The sequence below is a fragment of the Triturus cristatus genome, chromosome 3_1 (assembly GCF_964204655.1).
Source record: "Triturus cristatus chromosome 3_1, aTriCri1.1, whole genome shotgun sequence".
Taxonomy (NCBI): domain Eukaryota; kingdom Metazoa; phylum Chordata; class Amphibia; order Caudata; family Salamandridae; genus Triturus; species Triturus cristatus.
In genome coordinates, this window is record NC_140583.1 from 337,635,636 (window position 1) to 337,659,434 (window position 23,799).

Genomic DNA, 23,799 nt, shown 5'->3' on the forward strand with positions numbered 1-23,799 from the left:
TCAGAGGTGTGTTTGGATGTGTCACTCGAGTGATAGTGCAATGGAAGAATGTTTTTCCAGAGTCATCATTGTCACCTAGCACGTTGACAACCTTATATGTGTCGAGTACATGCACATGCATGCGGATGTTCTTCTTTTGGCTAACTTCTGGTGTGTCTCTCATCCACAGGTACTTGCGCATGCTGTCTGTTGGTGGCATTGTTGTGCTCCTGCTATTCCTCATGAACACAGCAACATGTGCTGAATCAGCATTACATGCACGGACAAGTTTGAAAATCTCCTTAGGGTAAGGGATGCAGCACGGCTTTTTGGGAGTGGTATCTGTTTTTAATGTGTGTGCACTGCTCCTGTTCATGTTTGGATACTTTACATACATGCAGAATCACCATGGGGCACATGACATGGAGCTGAATTCACCTGAATTGATGGTCAGACTTGGTGACAGTCATCTGTAATGGGATTGTGGATTGTGATGAAGCCATCAATGTGTCTAACACTGCCCTCGGAAATATACGGGTTGCACCGGGTTGACATGGTGTGTGAATTCCCCATTAGGGGCTCAATGGTGTATAGCAGCCTCTCCGTGAGCAGCAAGGGGTGTTTAGCTGTAACCCGTCACTTGTGTGCCAGTTCTATGGATTTCCAGCATCTGTGGTGCAAAGGGGGGTGCCAGTGTTGGTCCCACGTGTTCATCCACATGACCTGTGTATGTGTTGACAGAGTTGCATTAGCATGAGTAATAAAGGTGTCCCTCTGCCTCCAAGGTGCCTCATCTCTGTCAATGGTGGTCTGTTGCCACTGTGCATGCGGCATGTCTGGCATTGTTCTCAGAGATGGTGCATATGAGTCTATGTGTAGAGCAGCAAGATGCAAGCTGTTTGTCAGGGATTAGAATCTGTATTGTGCATGATGTCCATGGCTGTGTAGGTATTGTGGCATGTCAGTATCCCTGACGGCTACTGTGCTGCATGTGAATCCATTGTGTGTGTGTGTGCCATGTTGAACCAGACATTCCTTCCTTGACATACACCTTTTGCATAGTTCCTTCCTGACATCCTTGTCTTTGTGTGCTACTTGTGGCATTGTTTTCTTGACATGGTGCATGATGCTGCAGGCCCTGCAGCAAGGGCACCCAGTGTCCACGCAAACGAGCTGGTGTTCATCATGGATTGCTTGCTGACATGTGCTATGCTGATCAGCAGCATCTGTGCCTCATGCTGCAGCACACTCTGCATTATGCACAAGATCCCCAGTTCCATCCACCTCAAGGCAAGAGGGAGACCATCCCCCAGGTCAACTACGACATCCGTGTCTAATCCTACCCTGCACTCTACGGACATGTGCGTTACAAATCCCATGATACTTGTCCACATCCAGGGTGCATCTGCACAGCTCTGCTTCTACATCCGGCGACCAGGCCACATCAACGTCCAACAGAGATGGGGGGAATGGATCACTGCCAGCTGCAGGAGGATCTTCTCAATCCACGCACACACTCAGGATGCAGCCCACAACCACAACACAACCTTGTGGCACTGTGATCCAACACCCCATTGTGCCATCTCCATGCATCCAATCTTGGCCGGCCCACCATTCTCCACATCCACCTGACTCAAGCATGCAGGACATGGTTCTGCCATGTGTCTACACATACCTGGGACTCCCACCCCAGGACACTCCACATGATCCCTGACCTCTGCGCATGACTGTTGCTCTTCTAAATAGGTCTGTAGGCACAGTTGTGCGGGCACCCCCTCAGCTGGTTGGGCCCATCACGGGTGAGTATGGTGCTCCATGTCTGTATTGGATGATACATTGTGACCCATGTGTGTCCTGTGCCAGACTCAGACCCCAGGGTATGGATGGTTGGAGTTACTTCTGAAATCAGGCATGGTTTGACTTTACAACACACACATGTAGTAGAATAATGCAAAATGACGGCATCATCTGGTGATTGTGAAGATTTTTATTTGTGGTGGGGCACGTGTTTGGGGGGATGACAAGAGGTGCTTGGCGGGAGTGTAGAATCCAAAGTTCACAGGGGGAGTTGGTATCCTTGCCATTGAAAGTCATCAGAGTCTATGCCACAGTCTTTGTCAACATTGGTCAGACAGTGACCAGCAAGGCCATGTGGAAGGGAATGTCATTTGCTGATGTGCTGCTGTTGGGCCAGAGGGCCAGGTGCCAGGCCAGGTGACCTGGGAGATGGTGATGTTCCGCTGACTCTCACGGTCTTTTGCGTGGACGACCCACCCTCCTGCGGGGACCCTCAGAAGCCGGCCATGACAATGCTTGTGATACTCCGTCGGATGAATCCTCCTCCTCCTGATCCCTCCCTGTGGGTGGTGATGTTCTTCGCCTGGTGGCACAGGGAGGGTTGCCCATGTTTTCGGCAATCCGACGGAGTACATGGGTCATGTCCGTTTGCACCGCCACGAGCTCAGCCTGTCTTGCCTCCATCCGTCCTTGGTGTCGCTGTTGACAGGCATGTTGCTCGGCCTGCAGGGTCTTCATCTCCTCGAGGGTCCCCTTGATGTCTGTGAGGGTGGACGCAATCTGGACCAGGCCCCTGGCATCACACCGGTATGTGTCCAGGATGTTGCTGACGTGTGACATTACCGGTTCCTGAGCCAACTGGTCAGGTTTGCGCCTCCACCGTCCTCCACTCCCACCACCCCTGCCCACTTGCAGCTGGCCTGCCGTTGTGGGCACATCGGGTCTCCGGGACCCCTGAGGGATGGCATTTGCGGTGTCGCCTGCCTCCTTCTGGGTGCCCGGAGAACCTTGTCCCTCCTGAACAGACTGGCTGTGTTGTTGTGTTTGCGGGCAGGGCTCCTGGGTGTCTCCTGGGATGTGGCAGGAATGGGGGTGGTGGTTGGCACAGTTGTACCTGATGCAGGTGCTGCAGGTGGTTGGACACCAGAGGGGCCAGGTTGGTCTGGGTCATCCACGGAGGGGTGAGAGTCGTCGCTGCCGGTGGGGTCCTCTTCACGCAGAGCCTGGTCCTGTGAGTCTTCCCCCCCAGTGTTGTGGGGAGATCGACGACGTTGACCTGTGTGTGAGAGAGACAGTGTTAATTGTGTTACATGCGACATCCATGTTTCATTCATTTTTGAGTTGGCACAGTTCCTCTGGGTGGTTGGACTTGGCTAGCATTCCTCTCACAGTGCACTTGTGCATGGGTATGTCCCTTGGCCACAGCTTTTGACACTTTACCTATGTGTGACACAATCTTAGTTGATGCATCTTTTGGGAACGCAGTCAGCAGTGTAGTGAGCGGGCGTAGCAAGCCATGCAGAGCCGCCTTACGTGTTGCACTGTAGGTGGCCAAATGGTGTTTTTTCCATGCTATTTGAGAATGCAGGTAGGTAAATTAACCATTTGTGACAGGGTTCTGACAAACACAGTGGGTGGGTATACTGGATGTAAGGTTATGTTTGTGCCTGCAGCACGGATGTACTCGTGCACAGATTGACACATGGCCCAGTGTTTATCAAAGGTTGAAGGGGGGGTTCACGCTCTGCCAAACCTTGTCTACATGCACACAGTCCACCTGCTGACGAGCGGACATGGCCACACCACCCAAGGGTTATTTGGTCTCCCTCTGTCTCCCTTTCTCCCTCCCTCTGTCAGCCTCCTCCCTCTGTCTGTCTCCCTCTGTCTCCCTTTCTCCCTCCCTCTGTCAGTCTCCTCCCACTGTCCGTCTCCCTCTGTCTCCCTTTCTCCCTCCCTCTGTCAGCCTCCTCCCACTGTCCGTCTCCCTCTGTCTCCCTTTCTCCCTCCCTCTGTCAGCCTCCTCCCACTGTCCCGTCTCCCTCTGTCTCCCTTTCTCCCTCCCTCTGTCAGCCTCCTCCCTCTGTCCGTCTCCCTTTCTCCCTCCCTCTGTCACCCTCCTCCCACTGTCCGTCTCCCTCTGTCTCCCTTTCTCCCTCCCTCTGTCAGCCTCCTCCCTCCCTCTGTCTGTCTCCCTGTGTCCACCTCTGTCTCCGTCCCTCTCTCTCCCCCTCTCCCTCCCTCTGTGTGTCACCCTCTGTCACCTCAGCCCAGCTTCCTGGGCACACAGTTTGCAGGTCTTTCAAAGGCCATTGGCTTGTTCATGTGGGTTTGTTTCTTATCTCCGAGCACCCATTGGGCGGAGTGTCTGAGTCTGCGCTGCTGCTGTGGCGGTGTGTGCTGACACTCTTTCAGAGTGATGCGTCTTCATTAGCTGCTGTTATGTGCAAATTGTGCCTACATACCCATGTCATCCTGCAACGCGGCCACCATTAGCAGGCAACACAGTACTGTGTGGGGACACACTGTTTGTATGGCTGTGCCCTAGGCCATATGGGCTGAGGGCATTGTTGTGTGCTTCAGAGTTGCTCTATGTTAGTTTTGAGGCCCACCCTCCCGGCATCGGGGACATCCTGGCTTGTGTTGGTGTTTTGTGTGGCCTGTGACTTGGCATGGCCTTGCTTGGGGCATGGAGGCGCTAGTGGCATGTGTGTGTTTTTGGAGTGTGGTTGTGTACGGTGCTGGCTTTGGGGGGGTTGCATGCATGATTGGTATTTTGGTTGTGTATGGCGTTCCCCCCATGTGAGGTGAGTTGTTTGTGTACTCACCAGGCTCTCGGACTCCTTCTACTCCGTCTACTCCCACCGGCGGCAGCGTGGCCATCACCTTCTCCTCCCAGGGATGGTAGTGTACCAGTTTGCGGGGCGGCCCTCCTCCAGTGATGTTAGCCTGGTTGTGATCGTCCGTCATTTTGCGGCGGACCGTCCTCCGCAGATCGTACCACCTGGCTTGGCACTCATGCCTGGTCCTTCTGGTAGACCCAACAGCATTCACAGAATTGACAATCCTCTCCCACATGGCTGATTTTTCGGATATGCTGGTCCGTCTGACCAATGTTCCAAAGAGCTGTGGCTCGACTCTGACGATTTCGCCGACAAGGACCTCCAGCTCCTCCTTTGTGAACTTTAGATTCTTGTTAGTGGGCATGTTGTGGGGTGTGGGTGTGGATGGTTGTGGGGGTGTGGATGTGGATGGTTGTGGGGGTGTAAGTGTGGTTGTGCAGGTGTGTGTGTGTGAATGTGATGAGGGTGTGTTTGTGATGGTGGTTGTGTGAAGGAGTGCAAGTGTAAGGTGTATTGATGTATGTAGTATGGTGCAGTGCGTTGTCTCTGTGGTCTGGCAGTAGTGGATCTGTTGCAAAGGATCATGGTTTGTGTGTGCTGGGCCTTTTTATTGGTCCATTTGTGGGTGTGGCTGTGTTTGAACTTTGGGTGGGTGTGTTATGAGGAGTGGTAGTGGTTTGGGCCTCTGTTTAGCTGTTTGTCAGTTGCAGGTCAGTGTATAGTATGTATTTGGGCTTGTTGGACATGTTTTGTGGTGTTGTGTGCATCGAATTGACTCTCCTTGTGTTTTTTTGGTTTTTCCTGGTTCAGTCCGAGTGTTTTTTGCGTCTGTACGGTGCGTACATGGGCGATGTTGTTGTACAGTGCTGTCCTTTGCTATGGCTTAGTACGACTCGTACATGCGCAATGTTGGGTGAGGGTGCTGGTGTGGGGGCCTGGGGTAGGGTGCGTACAGACACGGGCGGGGTGTTGGTCCGCACCGTCCATCGGTGGTGGTTTTTCGCACCGTACATACAGGGGGGCTGGGTGTACGCTCCGTACATACACTGATGGGGTGTTGGTACGCTCCATTTATACACGGGTGGGGGTACGGTCCGTACATACACTGGTGGGGTGTTGGTATGCTCCATTCATACATGGGTGGGGGTACAGTCCGTACACACACTGGTGGGGGTACGCTCCATACATACACGGGTGGGGGCACTCTCCGTACATACACGGGTGGGGGTACGCTCTGTACATACACTGGTGGGTGTACGGTCCATACATACACGGGTGGGGGTACGCTCCGTACATACACTGGTGGTGTGTGGGTACGCTCCATTCATACACGGGTGGGGGTACGGTCCGTACATACACGGGTGGGGGTACGCTCCGTACATACACTGGTTGGGTGTGGGTACACTCCATACATACCCGGGTGGGGGTACGCTCCATATATACACTGGTGGGGGTTCGGCGCGTACATCCGCGGCCGGGGGGCGTTTGGTGCGTACATGCGGGGAATGGGGGGGTTCGCCGCATACATACGAGGGCTGGGGGGGTGTTCTGCGCATACATACGGGGTCTGGGGTGGGGTGTTCGGCGCGTATGCGGGCACATGTCTCCATGGTTGCTATAGGAGTTCGGTCCGTACGGTGTTTTTTCCATACAGTTGTAAAATCGAAAGGACGGGAGTGATCGTACTTGCGCGGTCGGACTTCATTTTTCTGATTGGTACGGTAAATCGTCCGGGGATGTGTCGGACACATTTTCCGACCCGAGGACGTGTGGGGAAATGTTCCCGATGTGATTCGTATGGAGTTTTTCCCATGCGACTCGTACTTGGCAGTTTGTACGCTACTTGTACGATTCGTACGGAAAAAAATCCGGATACGATTCGTACGGGGAAAATTTGTCCAGGATCGGAATCGGCCCCCTAGTGAGAGCAACAGTAAGGAAAGTTTTGGATGGCGGAGGGGTAGAAATTACTAGTCCCACTCCAGTTAGTGCAACAGTAGGGAAAGTGCTGGATAGCAGAGGAATAAAAATGACTATTCCCACTCCAGTGGGTGCAACAGTAGGGAAAGTGTTGTATAGCAGAGGGGTAAAAGTACTATTCCCACTCCAGTTTGTGCAGCAGTAGGGAAGTGTTGGATAGTGGAGGAATAAAAATGACTATTTCAACTCCAGTGAATGCAACATTAGCTAAAGTGTTGGGTAGCAGAGGGTTAGAAAATACTATTCCCACTTCAGTTAGTGCAACACTAGGGAAAGTGTTGGATTGCAGAGGGGTAAACATGAACATTCCCACTCCAGTCAGTTCGAAATTAAAAACAAACAATATATCTCTAACACAAAATATTTAAAAAAAAAAGAAAAAATGAAAAATATATTAAAATATTTTCAAAATTTACAACATATAGGTGCCGATTCCGATCCTGTAAAACCCGGGTATAAATGGTCGTACGGAGCGTTTTCTCCGTACGACTCGTACCCGGGAATTCCACCGTACAAACCAGCAAGTACGATTCGTACAGAAATACCTTTTCCGTACAAATCGTAAAAAACATCGTGCGGCTAAAAAATACATACAATTCCGATCCTGTATAGCGCGTACGCGACGTCCGCACGGAGTCAGGCAGCGTTTTAAGGACCAGCAAGTACAATTTGTACCCACAGCACTCCGCACGGCTATATTTTTACGGGAGCCAAAAAGTGTCGGAAAAGCTAAGTAAGCCGCGATGCACGAGGAAAAGAGGGCCAGGTACGCGCCGTACCCCCAGTCCCCCATATGTTCATGCCCTACCCACAGCCCCCCATATGTACACGCCGTACCCCCAGCCCCCCATATGTACGCGCCGTACCCCCACCCCCATATGTACGCGCCGTACCCCCACCCCCGTATGTACCCGCCGTACCCCCAGCGGCTCCCTATCGGACACTTTTCCCGACGCTATTCGGACGTAAAAATTTACGGCTCCCTCTCGGACCATTTTCCCGATGCAATTCGTATGTATTTTTCACGTACGAATCGTACTTCGCAGTTTGTACAGTACTTGTACGATTCGTACGTAAAAATATACGGATACGATTCGTACGTAAATTTTTTTACCTGGATTGGAATCGGCACCATAATGTTCAATTGATATGAAAAATACCTAGAAATATTATATTAAATAAATGTAAAAATAATTTACAAACAAATAACTATTTTTAATTAGAAATGATTTATAAACAAAAGCATTAATTATTACATAAATGTAATCTTTTTTATTTGCTACCCTATGACACCACACAATTGACAACACACATCTAAATTTATAAGAAATGTACCTCCATAATTAACATAATTAACTATCAATTAAAGAATTATTATTAATTACAAAACAAATTAAAACAGATACAAATTAATTTACTCCCCTAACGTTACACCTATAAAATCAAAACTCACACAAAAGAAAATAACCAATTACCCTAATTAATTATCAATAGATGAATTATTATTAATGATCAACTAGTTATTAATTAATTAAACATGAGTTAATTTCCACCCTCAACCCCTATAAACTGTACAACCCACATGTAAAAATCATTACACAATTGCCAGAATTAATTTTAAAATAATAAATTAATATGAATTAACAACTACTTAATAATTAATTAAAAATATATTACTTCCCACCTTTTGCCACTATAAACCCCACAACTGAAATGAATTACACAATTGCCATATTTAAATTTTTATTAATTAATTAGCATTAATTAACAAATAATTATGAATTAATTAAAAATAAATTACTTCGCAACCTTTACCCCTATAAACCCCACAGCCTGCTCCTAAAGAAATGACACAATTAACATAATTAATTACAATTAATTATTTAATCATAATTAACAACCAATTACTTAATACTAAATTACTTCCTACAATTAGCACTATAAAATCTAAACTAAATAAATATTAATAAATGTAAAAAATAATCATTAATTTATGATAATTAAATTACTTCCCACCCTATTCTTCTATAAACCTACAACCCGCTACAAAAATAAAAAACTACCAAATGTAATTAAAATAAAATTGATAACCACAAAAAATGTAACACATATATTAAAAAACAAAAACAATATTTTTCCCCAAAAAATAGATCACATACATTTAAAATACATACTAAAATATATAACACTAATTAAAAAATCGATATTTTAAACAACTGAGGGGCCGATTCCGATCTGAGTCGGAAAGCTCCCCGACCGAGCCGGATCCGGAGTGTTTTCCGACCGAGCCGGACTCCTGCAGTCCGACCGAGCGAGTACGATGTGGCCGCATGCTGCCGGACTCGGTTCGGTCGGACTCCTATAAAAGTCAATGGGAGCCGGTCATACGACACGTACATGGGCTCCCATTGACTGAATGGGTATGTCCCGCACAAGGGCGCCCCCTACAGTGGGTACGCGTCAGTGCCATCTGCACCATACCTGCCTGTGTTGGGGAGACCCTTGGGTCTCCCCCTGTGTCCAAGTCGTAAGGTTGCGGGTGACGGGGGGTCCGACGCGGATCCCCAAACACAGCTTCCCAGGCGTCTTGTGAGCCGGAAACTTCGGCTCGATCTGGCTGTCCGACGCGGGCATCGTACCGGCTCGGTCGGAATTTGCCTCTATTGCATGGCACGGTTTGCTTACGGACGAGGCGTACAGAGCAATTCGGACCCGGAAACGATTCGGTCGGCGATTTTGCGTTTCTCGCATCGTACTTGCTCGCTCATACAGCTGTACGAGTCGGGCGGTGAACACGCGTACGGCTCGTACTTTTTACGGCTGGATCGCGTTTGGAGCCCTTCCGAGCGTGATCGGAATCGGCCCCTATATTTTTGCAAACGATATTTAAAAAAATTATATTTTCTACCTTAAAGTCGATATTCTTGCTGTTGGTATATCTGTGTCACGATCTTTCCAATTCGATATTTGTGTAAGTCGACATTTCCAACTCAATATTCGGTCTGCATACCACCTGTTACATGGAGAGCAGTCATTGAATCCTTGTGATGCAGTGTCAATTTCAAAAACCCTTGCTCATTATGCATAAAATGCACTGTGTATAAACGGTTCGTGCCTTCAGGGAACGGTTCTGTATAAAGAGACCTCAAATACCGTGGCACCCAAGTTAACGTCTTCTAATGGAATTTCCCCAGATTAAACTTGTGCACTGTTTTGGCTGATAACTAAAACATTGATTCCCCAATCTTTGGAGTGATCTCCCTCTTCAGTTCTTCTGTCTCCTCAATCATGAAACCTTTATAAAAGCGCTCAACTCATTTTTAGGTCTCGTCTGACCCAGCGCATGCGCTGGTCTGGCGAGACATTTAGTAGGTGGGTTTTGAAAGTGCTACCCACATTTTTGAGCTGGTGACAAGCTAGAGTGCACAATGGCGTGCATGTGCCCAGCTGCTCCCCGCATTCCCCCCTCCCTTCTCCCCAGCCATCTGCCTTTCCTGCGCCAGCCCTAGACAACACCATATAATGTATTTCCCTATCCGTCCCCAACTGCTCCGCCCACTCGCCAGGCTTCCGTACACGTCTGGTGGCCGCTGGTAGTACACAGTGTTCAGCGCCTCCTCCAGGCGCATTCCCTATCCGTCCCCAACTGCTCCGCCCACTCACCAGGCTTCCGTACATGTCCGTGGCCGCTGGTAGTACACAGTGTTCAGCGCCTCCTCCAGGCGCACTGGGACTCGTTTGCTCAGAGGCCAGTGTTTTAAAGAAGAATTAATTAATTCCTACTTTTTAAAGATAAATGTTTGCAACAGCGATTAATAGTTTAGTAGAAACAGGTTTTACTGCTGTTGTCAGCGCTTTGCCGTTGTTGTATACCTATCAAAAATGGTGGCTCTACTGGGAAGTCGCAGGAGAGCGATCAGGCAGGGATGGTTGGAACTCTTGTCCGTCTTTTGTGTCTGAGCTGGTACCTCCGCCAGGCAAGAGTAGTCGATTGCCGATCACCACGAGTAAGTGCTCGCGAGGGTCTTCAGCAGAGATGCTTGCTTTCGGGCGTTTTCTGGAGGATGACGTCTGCTATGTTGTGCCCGTTTCCTGCTTGCTTAGACGCATTACTGGGGACTGTGTAAAGTGTCTAAGCATATCTAGACACTATGCATATTTTGGGAAAAGTGCCCGACACAATTTAAAGTGCCCAGATGTGCCAATGGTTCTCTAGAAAGACAATGCTTCTCTCAAAATGGGTGAAAAGCTCAGGAAATCTGCCAGTTTCTCGGATCCCATTCCATGCAGCATGCGGTATGTTTTGTTTCAGAGTAATACAATTACTTCGGAATGCCGAGGAGGGGGGCACGCAGCTTACACACCCGATCTGGGTTGTAAACAAGGCCCCAGAAGTGTGTCCTCTGAGCCCTCGCACACCTGGAGTCATTTGTAAGTCCTTTGAGATTCACATGACACCCCTGCTAGAAACCCATTGTGCCCCGGCTGTCCCGAAAGAGATAAAAAACGGTCTCTGTTGGGGGACAGTGTGTGTGAAACTAAGGGACCTAATTAATGAGACCTCTCTCGCAGTCTCACGCTCCAGGAGGGGCTTCCCTTTCTAAAGAGGGAGGTAATTGAGATGGAAAGTCCATTGTCTTGGGTAGGGGTCCTATGCGAGGCATCTCTTTCCCATCCTGGAGAGGGGGTGGTAGTTCGTTGGGATCTTGTTTCTTTCACCCAGAGCTGTGTCACATTCACTGCAGTCCACCAGCCTGCCCTCTTTATACAGCGCTCACTACCTCTGACATAGCGCTTACTACCTCTGAAAAGGCGCTGCTTCCAGAGCTGTGTCACATTCACTGCAGCCCTGTCCTCTTTATGCAGCACTCACTACCCCTGATCAGGTGCAACTTCCGGAGCTGCGTGTCTCACCTCTCGCTGTCCTTCGTTTACCGCTTCCCAGTCCTGACAGTAGCATGCATCTGTTCTGATTCTCCTCTTCCGGGATGCGAGTCCCATCCATTGTGGCTCCTCTGCTTATCGCCCACAGATCCGTGCGTCACGTGCATTGCAGGCTCTCTGTTTATGTCCTTCCAGAGCGCTGCTGTGTGTCACATCCACTGCGGTCCCTCTCACAGCCTGTCTAACCCACTGAGGCCTCTCAGGCCAGTGTATCAGGTCCAATGCATTTTCTCTGTTTACCTCCAGCCAGAGCCGAGTGTCACATCCATTGCAGCCTCTCTGTTCATTTCCTGCCAGGGTTCAGCTGTGTATCACATCCTTTGTGGCACCTATGTTTATCACTGCTCATAGACGTGTGTCCTATCCATTGTGATTCCTCTGGTTTGCGCCTTTCTGACCTCTGACGTGTGTGTGAAATCCACACGTCCCTCTGTTCATCCCTTTCGAGAGCAGTCACATCCATTGTGGTCTCTCTCCTCATCATTTCTCATAGCCCTGTGCGACATCCATGGTGGGTCTTCTGTTTATTGACTTTCTGGCCCGCCTGTGTGAAATATTTTCAAGGCAGGTAGATGTGGAGTTAATAAGAGTCAGGCTATACTTGCCTATATATTTACAGTGACAAGTGGTAGTCAGTATTTTGGGTTGATATTCTTACACGATGCTTCTGTCTTCAAAACAAGCCAAGGCGGAGTTGCCCAAGCCAGGGTCGGATTTGAACAAAATTAGGCCAAAGCACCAAAAGCAAAAGTGTCCCACATTTGTGGATAATGACCTATCATGAAGCATTGCTTAATATTGAGTAACTTTGGGTGAAATCTCTGATAAATTAAGCTTTCAAAGCTCATGGGGTCAGTAGCATTGGCCACGACTAGATACACCATTATTCCAGTGCAACTCGCCCACAAGTCACCTCACCTAATCTTCACACCAGTACAATTCTCTACTTCAGGTGCCAGAATCTTTTGGTCACCGATTGGTCCCTTAGTCTGTGCCCCCCCAAGATCCCTGAATATCCTGTATTATATCAGGCCATGAGTCAGAGAACCTTGTGCATCCTTCATGTCTGGAGTCTTCTGTTCACCCTCAAGGAACCAGGGCTCTTCCTCTTTTGGTTGTCATTCAGGAGCCTCTGTGCAGGCGATGTCTTTGGGGGATGCATACAGCTTTATAATGGATGTCTTTTGTATTGTGCATATAGACTTGATTTGAATTTGGAAAAGCTGCAGGAATGCACACCAAATGCCTTTGTTACTCTCTGTCTTTATACCCCTTTCTTACTTGCTGTATACACCTATCTCGTTCGTGCTGCCACTTTTTTGCCCCTCTTTCTAGTTCTTCCCTTTTCTTTAGTACTCTTCTTCATTTCCTCTCCTTAGTGTCTGTCATTCTACCCTATATCCTTCACTTAGTCTCTCACATTTTTCCTGTCTTTTGCTGTCATTCTCTCTATCTACGAATCCCCCTCTCTCTCCCACTCCTGTCTCCACTGTGGGCTTTCTTTTTTTTTTTTTTTTTTGAAACCGTTTATTACAGGTCTTAAAAGTATACAAGTATGGGCCCACAACCTTCCGGCCGGCCGCTAGCAATGGTAGGAACATACGACATACATTTATGGAACACGTGGTATTACAGGAGGAGCATTTCTCAGTAGGTAACAATGTCAAAGCCACATCATCCAGGCCCCCTTATGCGGTTTCATTTTAAATTAAGAACAACAAAAATTAAAACCACACCCACAAGGCAACCCACAATCAAAAATAGCAGCACGTGCTCCCCAAGAGGGGGGATCCCAACTATACACAGAAGTGTGAGGAGGGGGAAGAGAACAGAGCGAGGACTGGGGGAACCCAATGCCCGGCAGCGGGGGAATGAGTCGGCTAAGGGGATGGGGCTGGCGAGGCATCAGGCAGCAGCGGTGGTGCGCAGATACCCCCTCGGTAGGCGTTCCAGGGGCCCCATACTTTCACCCATGTCCCAGGCTTACCCCTCGCCACATACACCACCTTTTCGCGAAACATGCACCAGTCCATGTGTTCTTTCCAGGCCGAGACCGTCGGGGGCCTCTGGGATCCCCACAGTTGAGCAATATCACGCTTGGCTATCATATATCCCAGAGTCACCCACCACGTCTGCGGCGCCGAGTAATCAGTCGGTTCCCACACATTCAACAGGCATCTCCTCGCTTCAGGCAACAGCGCCACATGCGTAACCAGTCGCAGCACCTCATGTACACCACGCCAGAACCCCTCTACCTCCGGGCACTCCCACAAAATATGCATAAAGGTCCCCAAAGCACCACACCCACGCTTACACAACCCATCTCCAGCATAGCCCATACGCAGAAGCTTTGGCCCCGTCATGTAGACCCGGTGGAGTATCTTGAGCTGGACGAAGCGAAGGCGAGCCGGTATGGCCACCTCCTTCGGGGAGGCCACCGCGGAGGTCCATTCCTCGTCGTCCAACTCCAGCCCGTCGGCAACCCAAGCCGCACGAAGGGCAGTCAACAGGCCCGAGCGGTCGTTTATGAGCTTTTTGTATATAAGTGAGATCGTACTGTCCGGGACGTGCCCATCTAGCATTCTATCCTCCAGGGGGGAATATTCCGGGATGGAGGCAACGTCCGAGAAGACGGAGCCCAGCGCATGACGGACCTGCAAATACCGAAAGTATTCACTGCCCTGCAACTGAAATTCCGTCTGCAGCATATCGAACGTTTTAAATCCTCCCCTCGTCCAAAGATCCCCCACTTTACTGATACCTATTATGTCCCACTTCTCGAAGCCCTTAGAGGTCCACAGGGAACCTAACCGCTCAGACGCGTATAGTGGTGATGCCCGGGTCAAACGGTCCTTCCACCCCATAGCTGCATTGGCCGCGTGCCAGACTTGCACCATGACACGCGTGGGGCCCGTCAGACGAGCGTCGGGCGCGCTAGAGTAGAGCGCTCGATTGTAGTCGCCACCTGGCAGGAGCATCTTGTCCATTTCAAATGCCGGGTTTAAGGCGGGCCCGTAGAGGCCATGGTTAATGGCAACGAGCTGGGAGGCCCAATAGTACCATTTAATATCCGGGAGGGCGATCCCCCCGTCAAACCATGGGAGCGTCAGCTTAGCCAGAGCAATGCGCGGCCTCCCGTCCCAGAACAGGCGGCGTTGCAGACTCTCCACCTCACGGAAGTAGCGCGCCGGGACCAAGTCTATAGTGTTCTGCAAAGCGTACAGAAAACGCGGCAGAGACATCATCTTGAACAATGCCGCCCGGCCGAGCGGCGAAAGCGGCAGGCGCCGCCAGCGTGCGACATCTACCCGCAGACGCTGGAGGGGGGGAAGCAGATTCCGTTCATACCGGGCCTCCGGGTCCAGAGTAATGAAGACACCCAGGTACCGAAATCCCTGCGGGGCGACCTGGATCGGACAGCCCCGCGGGAGAATAGGAGCCTCCCCAGAGAGAACATATACACACGATTTAGCCCAGTTGATGACGAGACCGGAGTTACGACCAAACGAGTGTAAAACATCAACTAGCACTATAAGCGATTTACGTGGGGAGGCTAGGTACAGAAGGATGTCATCAGCGTATAGGGATACGCGGTCCTCATACTCGGGGGTCCAACGGAGACCACGGATTGAAGGCTCCCACCGCAGCCACTCCGCCAGGGGCTCCAAGGCAAGCGCAAAAAGAAGCGGCGACAAGGGACAGCCCTGTCGCGTGCCCCGGCCCAGCTCAAACGGGGCCGATACTCTTCCGTTCACGACCACCTGCGCCAATGGGTCCGCATACAACAATTTGACCCAACTGATGAATCCTGGGCCAAATCCGAACTTCGCAAGCATCGCCCAGATGTATGGCCACTCAAGCGTGTCAAACGCCATGGTGGCGTCTAAGGACGCCAAAATGGCCGGTTCCCGTATAAATGGGACGCGCGCGAGCACCCCATGCAAGCGCCGCAGGTTAAGGGCTGTGTTGCGATGGGGAATAAAGCCAGACTGGTCCTGATGAACCAGATCTCCCACCACACCGACCAGCCGATTGGCGAGTACCTTGGCGAGAATTTTGGGCTCCGCATTCAGTAGTGAGATAGGCCGATAAGAAGTAACCCGATCCCGAGGTCTCCCCTCCTTGTGGATCACCACGATTGTAGCCAGACGCTGATCAAGCGGGAGGGAGCCCAGCGAGTGGGCCGCGAGGAACATTGCGCGGAGGTGAGGCGCCAATGTATCCGGTCGCAGCTTATACAACTCGATAGGGATACCGTTCGGGCCCATGGCCTTGCCAGAAGCGACCGAACGTATAGCGAGGGCGATTTCGTCGGAGGTGGGAGCGGCGTCCAGCGACACCCTGTCCTCCCCGGACAGGGAAGGCAGCGCGATATCCCTGAGCAGGGCACGGGAATCCTCTTCCGAGCAAGAAGAGACCGGGGAATACACCTCGCGGAAATACTCCGCGAAACAGGAGACAATTTCTTCTGGCTCAGTTACACACACACCATTCGTTTTCTCAATCAGCGGGACCACACGATTCGCTCTCTCCTTTTTATCCAACCACGCTATTAGTTTACCAGCCTTATCACCCACATCATACAGTCGCCCCTGCTGTTCTCTACTAAGGCCCCTGGCCGCCTCCGTAACGAGGGCCCTATAAGCCGCCTGTTTGAGCTGGAGGACATGCAGTGCAGCATCCGTCACCCCATCTTCTAGATTACCCTCCAGCTCAGTTATTTCAGCCTCCACCCGGGTCACCTCCTCCCGCTCGCGCCTCCGGGCGTGGGAAATAAGGGATAGGGCCTCCCCTCTAAGCACTATTTTGAAGGCCTCCCACAGGGAGATAGCTGAAGGCACTGACCCCACATTCTCCTCGAAATAGCGCTGGAGGGATTCAATCAAGTCAGCGCGAATGGTGGGGTCGCGCAGGTACCAGGAATTGATTGGGACCACCCTGCTCTCAGCCCTCGGAAAGACATCAAAATGCAACAATAGCGGGGAGTGGTCCGAGATACCCCGTGCCAAATGGCGTACCTCCCCCACCCTCCCGACATGGGCCGCCGGGACAAGGACATAATCAAGCCGTGAGAGACTACCATGGGCCCCCGAGTGGAAAGTGTATTGCAGCTGCGTGGGATGTTTTAAGCGCCAGCAGTCCACCAATCCCAGTGTATCCAAGAGGCCGGATAGCCACGCCTGTGCCCGGGGGAGGTCCCTAGGGGGGTGACGATCCACAGTCCCAGAAACCACCGCATTGAAATCCCCCCCCACCACCAGAAGCCCCCCCGGAACATCAAGGAGGAGGCGCCCCAGATCTGCAAAGGTGGTCGACTGCAACCCCGGTGGGACGTACACTGACACAAAGACAACCACTTTGCCCTCCATTCTCCCCACCAAGACAGTGTAACGTCCCCTGTCATCGTGGAGCACCTCATCAATTTCCAACGGGAGCGAGTTCTTTACCATGATACCAACACCCCTCGAACCTGACGTGAAGCCCGAGTGGGCCACGAGGCGGTAGCCACGCCGATTCATGGCGCAGAAGGAATTGCCAATAAGGTGTGTCTCCTGCAGGAAGACCACATCAGGCGAGAGTCGCTTCAGATACTGCAGGACCACACCTCGTTTGATCCTGTCCCCCAGTCCATTAACGTTCCAAGACAACAAAGTTAATTCCCTACCCCCCATCATACACAGAAACCATCCTTCGTCCCCCAGAGAGCACAGTAGAACCAACACGAAAAAAGGGTTGCCTTGTGATAATAACGAACAACACCCCATCCCTGCCCACCCACCCCAACAAAACTCCCCCCTCCCTGCACCCCTGCATGAGCCCGGACAGCCCCCCCAACGTGCAGTGTGCCTGTCGCCCCATAGATAGTTAAACTAACTAGACCCCCAGAGGAGGAGGGAGAACCCCCAAGAGACCCCACACAACCTCCATAGGAGGGGAACTTAAGCAATCCGACGTATAGTCAAAAGTGGCATCATTTTTGTCCCGAGCGAGGCCTAATATTAGTCCCTCAGTCTTGATCCGGCGAGCCCTCTCCCCCGGCCGCTCCCCCCCCGCCACCCCGATCCCGATCTCCAGACAGAGTATCCAGCCAGTCCCCGGCCGCTTCGGGGCGATCAAAAAAGTGTGTGCGACCTTCCACCTCCACTCGCAGCTTAGCTGGGAAAAGCATGGCGTATTTGAGATTTAGGTCCCGAAGACGGCGCTTGACACCAAGGAAGCTCAGTCTCTGCTTCTGGACCGCAGGGGTGAAATCAGGATAGAAATTAATGTCCATATTGTCAAGTCTAATCGGTCCCTGTAGTCTGGAGGATTGGAGGATAGCGTCTCTGTCCCGAAAATTAAAAATCCGGGCGATGAGAGGTCTCGGAGCGGCTCCGACCTTAGGCCTTCCCCCGGGAACCCTGTGGGCCCTCTCCACAGCAAAGAATTTACTCAGCCCCCGTGGCTGGAGATGGGTGACAATCAGGTCTTCCACGAAAAGGTCCGCCGCCGCTTCCTCACGTCCCTCAGGCACCCCGATGATACGGATGTTGTTCCTCCGGGCCGACTCTCGGAGTCCTCCAGGCGACGATCCATCAGCGCACTCGCCCGAGCAAGCCGGCACACCTCCGTTTGCAGGGCCGCCACATCTGTCGTAAGGCCCGATGCGGTGTGGGCCAAAGAATCGACTCGGTCGTTGGTCTTGGAGAGATCGGCCCTTATAAGGCCAACATCTACGAGGACCGAGTCGATCTTCTGCGCCAGTGTGTCAAAACGCTGGCCCACAGAGGCCTTCATCTCGGCGATGGCGCCCATGACATCCCGCAGAGTCAGATCCGTGGGCAGATCGGGGGCATCAGTAGGGCCCTCAGGGGACCTGCGTGGCACCTCAGGAGATCCCTTCTGGAGGGTATAGCGATCCATGCTGTTGGACTGATGGGCTGCGCCACGCCGGGTCGATTTTACCTTTGCCCGATCGCCATCTTGTTTCGTGGCCATGGTCCCAGTCTCCCGATCGCACCAGCCACGTCGTGAAGGGCGGGCAAGCCGGTCCACGGGCTCCGGGGGGGTGCCACCCCAGATCTGCGGGGGGGATCACAGCCGGCGGGCAGGCAGGGCCCCCCAGCGAGGCCACACCAACACACAAAGCCCCGCGACCCAACCTCGCATATACAGCAAGGAGGGTGCGAAAGCGAAAGTGAAAGTGCGGGTTACGCGAGCCACCAAGCCCTGCCCGCCGCTGTTATTCACTTCGTCACTGGATCGCCCCACAACGCAAATCCGGGGTTCGGCCAGGAGAAGGCCGCAAACCTCAATTGGTGCTAGAGTCGGTGTCCGAGGTCCGATTTGGAAGCGGAAAACGGGCACCACCTCAGCTCGGGCTCACCAACACAGTCCCCTCATCTGGGACAGGATATGTTCAGGATATTCATAGGAGGTCGCGGAGGTCCTCGGGAGCCTCGCACCTACGCGGCCATCTTGGTTGCGCGCTAGGCTCCTCCCCACTGTGGGCTTTCTTCAGTTATTTTTATATCCCTCATGCCATTATGTCTCCTGTCAGTTTGTATCGTGCCTTAAAGTTTTATTTCATTTCTCTGTCTTGCAAACCTTTCCTTTTTCTCCTGTCTTGCTCTCTCCTGTCAACCTCTTTCACCTCCTGGAAATATAGAAAGGCATAAAGTAGAATTTTCCTATCACAGAATTCTAAAAAACACTCTTTACTAACCCTGAAAGATATAATTAATGGAAGGATTTCAATAAACCTTAGAAATAGATGAGCAACATAAGCCCTCTACTAAACAACACACAGGGAAACATGGGAACTACTAGTATAGCAATGTCCCTATCACAGAATTCTCATAAGTGCACCCTACAAACTTGCACAGATAGGAACTAAAGAAGGACTAGACTATCTGATTCCTATCTTACCTTAAAAACACAGGAAGGAGTGACAAAACTAGCTCTCTACTAACTAAAAGACATGGAAAGGAAACATAACAAGCATTTGCAATGCAATAGATCTCGCGTTTACGCGAGTTTGAGCTATTGACATTGCAAATAACAATGCCTTTAATTTTTGTTTTTAAAACATAAATAAAAGGCATTGTCATTTACAATGCCAATAGCTTAAACGCGCGTAAATGCGAGACCTATTGCATTGCAAATGCTTGTTGATTTTCTGATCCTTTGTATTTTATTTCTGCCCGCTGTTATCCTTTTTTCCCTTGAATTAATCTACTGTGTGCTATTTGAATATATATACAAATGGATGTGTATTTGAGCAAGAGGTCTCTTTTCTCTGTATTGTTACTTAGGGGTCCATTAGGATGGCAAGCGGACTACAGTCTGCCCGCCACCCTAGCGGTGCTGGGATAGGCCGCCAGTGGTACGGCGGTCCCACAGCACCAATTAGGATGCGACCACCACCGTGGCGGCCGCATCCCGCATATACAACATTGTGGTGGGCAGTGCTGTGAGCAGCACCTGTCACAATGTAGTAAATGCATGTTGTGAATTGGCATGCACAACTTGTCAGGCAACGCGCGGTGCCTGCCACCTTGTGTATGCCAAAGTGCCATGGGTACCCCCAAGTGCATCCCCTATCCCACCCACCCCTCCGGGGACCTGCAACGGGCCCCCAAAGTAAACACTGCACGCCTTTCCATGGCAAAAGGCATTAAACCGCCATCATCATAATATGGATGGCGGTGCCTGCAAGGCACCGCCACCATATTGCAGGCCTTTTCCACCCGGTAGGCAATCGTGACGATTGCTTAGCGGTGGACGGTCTTTCTGTCCACCGCCGTACCCCCCGCCATGCTAATGTGGCGGGAGTAAAAGGCTGTCCGGCGAGGTGTTTTGGCGGGCGGATTGCCATCGCCGGTCGGGCGGTGGCGATCCGCCCGCCATGCTAATGGGCCCCTTTGTCTTTTTGTTCTCCGTTTTGCCTATGTATGTCTTGTGATTGAGGTTCAGAGTTCTTAACTTAACATCCATGTGAATTGTGAGAGTAGTTAACATTCTATTCTAACGAGATTAAATTGTAGTTTCAGATGAATACCTTGTGAGTATGAGACTCACTTGATGGGCTGAGGTTCACTGATTTTAGTTGGTGATGTGCTGAAGGGTGATATGGTGATGTTACCAGTCAAGAGTTAAAAATGAGTGGCATTTGACAGTAGTAGTTGATAAATTTGAGGATATTGCCCTACACATCTGTGGAGTGAGTTGTGTATTGAATGAGTTTGAGTGTCCTTATGATGGGGACATCCAGGAGGCTGACCTCAACTGAAAAAATGTAGCTAGTGTATGTGAGGGACATAGTCACCACCGGGATATTGACTGAAATGACACTGCATTTTTGTAAGCTGGCGGTCAGTGTTTATGTTGGAAGTGTCTTTGTGGGTGAAAACTAGGTAGCATGAACAGCCTTTCGAGGAGCTGATAGTGGCCATTTGGGTTGGAATGTGAAGTTGTGGTGTTTAATGTTGCATCCACTAAGGCTAAGTTCAATAAGAATGTGTTTTGTACCAGATTTCAGTGACTGCCAAAAATGTACATGGTCTTGGTGTCTGGTGTGTCCACTGCATGGTGTACTGTAGATCAAGCACTGATAAGCAGGAGTTTCCGACTTGTGTGTCAATGGGTGATGTGTGTGGCTTGCAGTGGGATTATGGTGAGTTGCGGTTGGTGATCGTGTATGTGTGGTGAAAATTGGTAAGGTATTTCTGTGTGCAAGTGAGGTTGTGAATGGGGTGGAGTACTACATGCAAATGGTTAAAAACTCACTCTACATATGGGTCTGTTCTATATTTCTTTCCACACTTCAAGGACACAAACAGAACTCATGCCAACCTTTATCCTTGTCTTAATATAAGCTTTGCTCAGAAAGCACAGTCTAAGTGGAGGCAGCACCACCTGATGGGTTTGTGTGACATGGGAAGATTAATAGTTTGAGTAAGACGATACCTACTCGCCTTCTAGGAAGTGTGGATGCCTTCTGCATTCCTAACAGTAAATGCTGCTAATGTAAAAATAATGTTCTTTTTCATCCTTATTTTTGCATGCTACCCATATCATGAAGAAGAGGGTTGTGAAAATGACTCCTTTCCACCACGAAAATAATTGCAGGGCCAAGATGTCTGCTGGGAGTTACATGATTCAGGATGACCAACAAGAGCAATTAAAGACTTCTATATTTACAAGAGGATATCACCACCATAATGTCACTTTTAGCGATGTTCTGGTTGCGATATCCCCCTCTCCTTATTTACAAAGTGGCATTAAGCCACTTAACGAGGCTTAACGCCACCTTGTAAAAAAGTCACCTTTTCTTGTGTCACTTAGGGCCTGATTACGATGGTATTGGAAAAGGCTCTGATTGTCAGTCGGAGCCTTTCTGACCACATCGTAATATGACAGTCAGATTCCTTTCCAACCGCCTCATTGCGATGGAGGCAGTCAGAAAGGAATCTGATTGGTCATTCCGACTGGCTTCCGACAGGCTCAGAGACCCCATCCGCCAGTCGGAATGCTGTGAGTAATCCCAAGGGCAGCTCTTTCCGCCCGAGGGATTACGATGTCGGATTTCGACAGCCTTTCTCTGCCAGCCTTTCCGACACAGAAAGGCTGTCGGAATTCGACTTTGAGGGCCCCCCATAAGTGCATGGCCTCCAGTTTGAGGCCGAGAGGGCACCTATGGTGTCACCCTGTTGCTCCCTGCACCCAGTGGCAGACCCCTTTAGGTGCATGCAATGGGGTGCAGGGATGAACTGCACCTCCCAGTTTACAATGACAGTGTTCGGTCGCATCCTAATCAGTTGGTCAGGACCGCTGACAGGGTGGCGGTCATTCCCTTGACCAAGACGAGGATGGGCAGAGGAAACTCCGCCCGACACCATAATGAGGCCCTTAGCGTAAAAGGGGATGCAATGGGTGTTGTAGTGGGCGTTCTGCCGCAACACCCACTGCTTTTTGATGCTGCCCCAAAGCTGGGATAGTGTCAAAAGCTAAAACCAGGGAATAGACTAGCGATACGAGAAGAAATAATTCATTTCTCCTCGTTTTTTGCTTCTTCCATGTGTGCTGCATTTTACAGCACACCTAGAAAGAGAAAATCACCTTTCATGATTGTTTATTATTATTATTATTATTGCAACTTGTAGAGAGAACGGCTACCTCCGACGGAGGTGTCCCGGCGCTAGTAGTGCAGTTGACCTGGGCATGGGGTCAGAAGAGCAAAGTGTTTAGGGAAGAATGAAGAGCCATGTTTTTAAAGCTCTCTTAAACATGGATTCCGATTTCGTCTTCCTTAGATGTTCCGGCATAGAATTCCAGAGTGTAGTAGTTTTAACCGAGAAGGCCCAGCCACCAGTCCTGGCTTTCGCAAATCGGGGAATGACCAGAAGATTCTGGTCACGTGATCTGATTACTATGTTCTTACTATATTTTCGAAGTCTTTGCCTCAAATGCTGTGAACCAGTATAATTCATTTCTCTATGGGCCAAAGTGAGTGCTTTATATTCTATTCTTCTTTTCACTGGTAACCAATGCAGACTGAGCAGATGGGGGGTTATGTGGTGACGCATTGGCACATTCCGAACAAGCCTAGCCACCGCATTCTGAATAATCGGCAGCCTTCTGAGCAAATACTCATGGAGCCCCAGACAGATGCTATTCGCATTGTCAAGCTGGGAAGTGACCAATGCATGCACCACAATCTTCTTACAGTCCATTGGCAGATAGTGAAGGAAGCTTCGTAGAGCCTTCAACTTCCAAAAGCATTGCACAGAGACATGAGCAATTTGCACTTTGCCAGTCAGCTGCGCATCAAACTTGAAGCCCAGATTCCTAGCTAAGGTAGCTGGAAGAGGAGGTGGATTTAACTCAGACGGCCACCAGAGCTCTGGCCGTGGAGTGATAGGTTGGTTAAAAAACAAGACCTCCGTTTTTTCTGTGTTCTGTTTTAAGCAGTTCTCTGTCATCCATGATGAGATATTCAGAAGACACTGCTTAAAATTGACAAAGGCCGCCTCGCTGTGGTCTCTAAAGGAGAACACCAGTTGTGTATCATCAACATAGAAGATGACCTTCATCCCATATTGCTCAATAATTGCCGCAAGGGGGGTGAGATACACATTAAAAGCATAAGGCTTAAGGCCGAGCCCTGCGGAACCTCACACACAAGGGGGCTAGAGGTGGAAACATGAGGATGGAGGGTCACCTGCTGTGTGCGCCCCTCTAAAAAATAGCGAAAACAGGCCCATACCGTTCCTGACAC